The sequence below is a fragment of the Galeopterus variegatus genome, unplaced genomic scaffold (genome assembly GCF_000696425.1).
Source record: "Galeopterus variegatus unplaced genomic scaffold, G_variegatus-3.0.2 Scaffold3110, whole genome shotgun sequence".
Classification (NCBI taxonomy): domain Eukaryota; kingdom Metazoa; phylum Chordata; class Mammalia; order Dermoptera; family Cynocephalidae; genus Galeopterus; species Galeopterus variegatus.
The window spans coordinates 36,888-43,228 of NW_007729221.1; positions in this window are offsets into that span (position 1 = coordinate 36,888).

Here is a 6,341-nt window from a genome sequence, read left to right on the forward strand (position 1 = left end):
TGTGGGGGGGGGGGGGGGGGGGGGGGGGGGGGCATGAACTTTGCCTTTTCTGTTTTTTTTTTTTTTTTTTTGTACTTTTTTTTGTGCGTGTGACCGGTAAGGGGATCGCAACCCTTGGCTTGGTGTCGCCCGCACCGCGCTCAGCCAGTAAGCACACCGGCCATCCCTATATAGGATCCAAACCCACGGCGGGAGTGCTGCTGTGTTCCCAGCACCGCACTCTCCCAAGTGCGCCACGGGGTCGGCCTAAACTTTGACTTTTCTTCTCTGGTTTCTGCAGCAAACTAGGCAAGTTGTTCTGTACATGGGTTTATCAAAGTTTATGCTACATTGAAGTTCCTCTAAAACAAGGAAATAGAGCTGGCTGGTTTGCTCACTTGGGACAATGTGGTGCTGTTAACACAAAGATCAGTAGTTCATATCCCAGAATTGGCCAGCTGCCAAACAAACAAAAAAGCACAAAAAATTGGGGAAATACCCAGCTTGAATAATTAGGGTTGACGTGAGCTTAAGTGTTAGAATGTGGGGCAGAGAGAAAGAAGGGCAAAGACTGCAGTTGTGCCTAAAACTTATTTTCTCTTTTTCTTATGTATTTCATGCCTTGTTCAAATTCTTGTGTTTTCTCAGATTCTACAATTTCCCTTCACTGATTCTATTTGCAGATCCAAAGAACTCAGCCTTGATCTTTCTACAGTCTTCTCTCAGACTTTAGAATCTATAAACTGCCATCCTTGAACTCCTAAATCCTATGCCTCTCTCAAACACTAACTTGTATGATATGTGGGTCCCTTTAAACACAGGATGATTGGCAAGTATTGGTAGTGGGAGTCAGTGCTTGGTCTTTCACAGTCTAGATACAGATTGTCATTTCCTCTTTTTATGTCTGTCTCCAATCTATAAAAATGGAGACAGTAATACACATTTGGATGTGCAGATCTCACCACGATCCCACCTTTAATAATGTAAAGGTCAAGAGTACAACCCCTTTTCTCCTCCTTTGAAAGTAAAGTTCTCAGAGCGAAGGGCAGGAGGCTCATGGATGATACTAAGTGTTATACAGTAGCCGGGTATTGTAGCTTTCCATGTTCAAGTACACAATTCCATTGTTAAACTTATTTCTAAGGACCTTATTGGATTCTGTTGTAACTAGAATTGTTTCCTCAGTTTCATATTTGTGTTATTTTTGTGTACAGAAATACAATTGATTTTTGTATATTGATCTTGTCTTTTGTTATTTTTCTGAACTCTAACAGTTTTTTTATTAATTCCTTATGATTTTCTAAATACAAAAACATGTCAACTGAAAATAAAAGAAATTGTACTTCTTTCTTTCCAATCTAGATGCCTTTTGTTTACTTCTGTTGACAATTATCCTGTCTAGTACAGTGTTGAAGAGATGTGGTGACAGCGGATTCTTTATCTTGTTCCTGATCTTAGAAAATTAAGGGTATGGTCTTTCACCACTAAGGAGAGTGTGACCATTGGGTTTTTTCATATGCCCTTTATCAGTTTGAGAATGTCCCCTTCTGTTCCTACTTTGCTGAATGTTTTCTTCATAGAATGATGTTAGATTTTGTGAAATTTGTTTTGTCCATCTCTTGAAATGTCATGTGGTTTTGTTTATTATTTTTGGTATAGTGTATTATAATATGTAATTTTTGGCTATTAACTAAACATGTACTCCTGGGATTTATGCAACTTCAGCCTGGGGTACAATTATTTTTTTTTATGTTACTTGATTCTATTTACTTTTATCTTTTTACAGAATTTTGCACCTGCAGTCATAAGATACATTCTTCTGAATTTTTCTTTTCTTGTAATGTCTTTGTAGAGTCTCAGTAGCATGGTAATACTAACTCAGGGAATGAGTTGAAAAAGCATCTCTACAACGTTTATTTTTGGGAGAATTTGGGAACAGTTTGTTTTAAATATCCAAATGTTTGATATAATTTATCATTAAAGTTTCTGCATATGATCTTTTCTTTACGTGTACTTTTTTTTTTTTTTTTTTTCGTTTTTTTTTTTTTTTTTTTCGTTTTTTTTTTTTTTTTTTTCGTTTTTTTTTTTTTTTTTTTGTCTTTTCGGGTCTGGCAAAAGATCGCAACCCTCAGGGTCGTGCCTGTACCGGACCGGGACCGGCAACGGGATCGCAACCCTCGGTGTTGCTCCCACACCTCGCTCAGCCAGTGAGCGGGAACTGGTCTGTATGTGGGATCCAAACCGTCGGCGGGAGCGCCACCATGCTCCCAAGCAGCGCACTGTAGCAGTGCGCCACCGGGCTGGCCCTGTGTGTACTTGTTTTTAATCATTAAAACAATCACTTTACCTGAAATAGGTATATTCATGTGATTTATATTTTTTCTTGTCTCAGTTTTGCACTTTGTGTTGGGCTGGATCACAAACCCTTCTGACTCATTCTGTACAGGTCCTGAGCCAGGTAGTCAAAAGAAAAACCAAGAAGCCATTGGCAAAGTGGACATTATTCTTCAGAAGAGAGCTCCACTAACGAGTGGTTCAGAGTGTTGTGAGGTGGTCGCCCAGGGAAGGAACCAACACTTAATTAAGAATTTTAATAGAGTCTTTATTAGCTGGTGGGCAACTGCCTCCCCTGGGTATTTTGGTGGGAGAGCAGCATCTAGCCTTGGTCTCGTGGAGCTTATAAAGGCAAAAACCACATCCCATTGGCACATGGGTTTGTCCAGGTGCACAAAGCAATCTAGGTAGCTAGGTTACAGGAGCCAAAGTGAGAAGTTAATGGAATCAAGCATAAAAAATTTTCATTGTGTATGGTTCTTGTTTCTATGTAATGGTTCACTGTGTATGGTTCCTGTTTCTATGCAATGGTTTTTGTTTCTATGAGAAGGTCAATGGTTTCTCATGCAGAGGGGGGTAGTCTGACAATGAGAATGGAGTGCACACCTAAGATGGCATTGGTAATGTTCAGGGTTCTCTGCTACAAGAGCTGCTGCTTTCCATACCAAAAGTACATAGTAGCAGCAACAAGCCAAATGGTACACGGATGCACATGGGCACTAACTCTACTCTTATGTAACTTGTTTTCAGTGGATGTGCTGAATCATACCCAGCCGGATATGAGGTGAGGGGGCCTGACTGAACCAACTCCACTTTCCTCACACTCCACCCCTTCAGGGTCTCTCACTGTATAATCTATGCGTCTGTGATCTTCCACAGTGTTCCCTTAGCGAGGATGGCTGACCTTGCATCTATATAACTTCCCTACTTAGGTATGTTTAATACACCTTGGGGCTTGTCCCCATAGCTCTATCCTTTCAACTATTAGGCACAAAAACCTCACCCATGCACATGTCCAGTTAGTAGTCATCATTGGGGTGATTTTCCACAAGAATCCTGCAGCCAGTCTGGGAGAAAACTTGTTGCATATTCAGCAAGCCAACACATTGGCCACCTGAACATATGTATGGGTCCAGTCGACTCTGGGTCTGCAGCCACAATACTATGGACAAAAAGACAAAAACGTTATTGACACCAATAGAGGGAGTTCTCATCCTTCTGGCAGAATACATGCCAGATTACCATCCTCAAAAGAATGTTTGCTGGAACAGGTGCTGCTGCTCCATGCAACAGAGCCTCCACCTGAGAGGTCCCACCCTTGTGGGGCCTCTCATGTAAGATTCTGCCTGTCAGCCATTACTGCCATGTCCACACCTTCAGGGATGGGGTTGGGTGGATAGCCTTAGTGCCTCCTGTTTCTGGAAATTTAGCGAAATGCTGTTTGGGATGCAATTGCTGCCACAAGGCAAAGAAGACCTCATTTGGTTGTTGGTCGACCTTTTTCCCTATCAACTCCTGCCATAATCAAGTCAAACCACATTTGCCTGTGGCTGGTCTTGCTTGGTCCCTTCGGGGTAAAATCCTGAGCATTTCTTGAGGATTTAGTCTTAGCCACCTTTCAGACCCTCTTTGTTTGGCTCCTCCCCTCTGCTTCACCCAGATTGGCCATCATGGTCATCACCTCATGAATATGATGCCCAATGTATGGGACCAATATGGCAATAAGTGACCCAAAGGATGTCAATGGAGCATTTTGCAGCACTACATCCCTCATGCTGCCTGTAAAGTGTTCATCATCTGGACCAAGGGTGTTCCCATTAAACATGGACTCTTGTATCCCCAGATCCCAAATCACTTGAACCAGCTTGGCATATGTTTGCCATTTACTTACAGTTTTGGGCAGTTCTCTGGTGTTGGTCCACATGGCCCAGACAGCTGCATTCACCTATTCCATCAAGGAGTGGTTATCCTGTCCCAGTGTGTATCTGTGGCTGTTCTGTATGTGCTGCCACAGGGATGGATGCATGCTGATGGAAGCCAACTTTTCCATCTCCTCACCAGAGCACAGCACACCATCCTCCCATAGGTCCCACAGCTGCAAAAGCCAAGCAGCTAGGGGTTCACCCTGTTTCTGCTAGAACTTTTCCCCTAAGTTCAGCAATTCAGCTTGAATATAGGGTACATAAGTAGTAAACTGGGTCACCTGTGGATTGCCTACACATTGCCCACCTTGTCCTAGGGGCTGTTCATGCTTCAGTCTCTGATGCACAACAGGTCATGCCAGGGGATGCACAGTCTCCCCCAACTCAACATTGGGTTCATCATCATCCCCAGTGTTGGAAGCAGGAGTGACCTGTTGCTGTACTTCAGTCTCCAGAACAAGTGCCCGTGCTTCCAACAATTCTGCTTTCTGCTGCAAATCTTTAAGCCATGCCACTTCATGGAGTGCCTGGTCCATGTTGACTTACAGTACAGTGAGCAGCATTCAGACCCTGGTCAACAGGAAAGCAGCTGCCAGGAACCACATACTCGATGGTAGCCACATTTCCTCCCCCTTCCAATGGGTCTGTGGTGTCCTTACCTGCTTCGAATCCTGACAACAACTATGCCACTTGTCAGGCTGGTCACAAACCTCTCTACACCATCCTGTGCAGGTATTGAGCCAGGTATTCCAAAGAAAAACTGACCAGCCATTGGCCAAGTGGACATGCTTTATTCTTCAAACATGAGCTCTGCCAACCAGTGGTTCAGAGCCGTTGCCTTCCATACCGAAAGTGCACAATAGCGGCAGCGAGCTGAGGGGTGCACGGGCGTGCACGGCACTAACTCTACCCTTATGTAGCTTGTTTGCAATGGACGTGCTCAATCATCCCTAGCCGGGTATGAGGCGGGAGGGCCTGACCCAAACAACTCCACTTTCCTCACAGCTTTCTTCTAGGAATTTATCCATTTCATGTACATTATCTCATGTATTAACATGTTCATATTATTCTTCTCTAAATAGTTTTTTCTTTGTGAGGATGGTAGTAATGTCTCCTCTTTAATTTCTTTATTATTATTATTATTATTATTATTATTTTGTCTTTTTCGTGACCGGTAAGGGGATCACAACCCTCGATGTGGTGTCGCTCACACCGCGCTCAGCCAGTGAGCGCACCCGCCAGTCCTATATAGGATCCGAACCCGTGGCGGGGGCATCGCTGCGCTCCCAGCGCCGCACTCTCCCAAGTGTGCCACGGGGCCGGCCCAATTTCTAAATTTTGTTATTTCTGTCTGTTCTCTGTCTCTGTCTCTCTCTCTCTCTCTCTCCCCCCGCCCCCTTCCTTGGTGTAGCTAAAGATTTGTCAGTTTTTTTGATCTTTCATGAGCCTAATTATGGTGCTGTATTCTTTTTTGTTTTCCCATTCTCTACTGCATTGATTTCTGCTGCAGTCTTGATTCTTTCCTTCTTTCTGTTTATTTTCAATTTCATTTGCTTCTTCTCTTTCAGTGTCTTCACAAGTAACCCTCACCTGATCATGATTTTAGAGTGTGTTGATTAATTCCCCATATTTGAATTTTCCAACTTTCTTTGGTTTATTATTTTATAGGTTTATTCCATTGTGATTGAAGTACATACTGTGTATTATTTCTGATCTTTTACATGTAAGAGGAGTCTTCAAAAGTTTAAGGAAAGATTTGTATTATATTTTAATTATTCTTTTCAACAAACTTTTGGAAGCACCCTTGTATTCTGGTCTGTTTAATGGCTTAGCGTAGAGGCAATTCTGTAGAATGTTTACATGCAATTGAGAAGAACATACATTCCGATGTTATTGGGTGAAATGTTTTGTACATGTTTAAGGCTACTGGGACTATACAGTTATTTGTGTCTCCTGTATCTTGCTGGCCTTCTACCTACTTGTTCTATCCTTCACTGAAAGTGACTTATTGAAGTTTCTGAATATTATCCTTGAATATTCTTTTTTTTTTTCCTTTTTGTCTTTTTCCGTGTCCGGCAACGGATCGCAACCCTCAGTGTCGCCCCC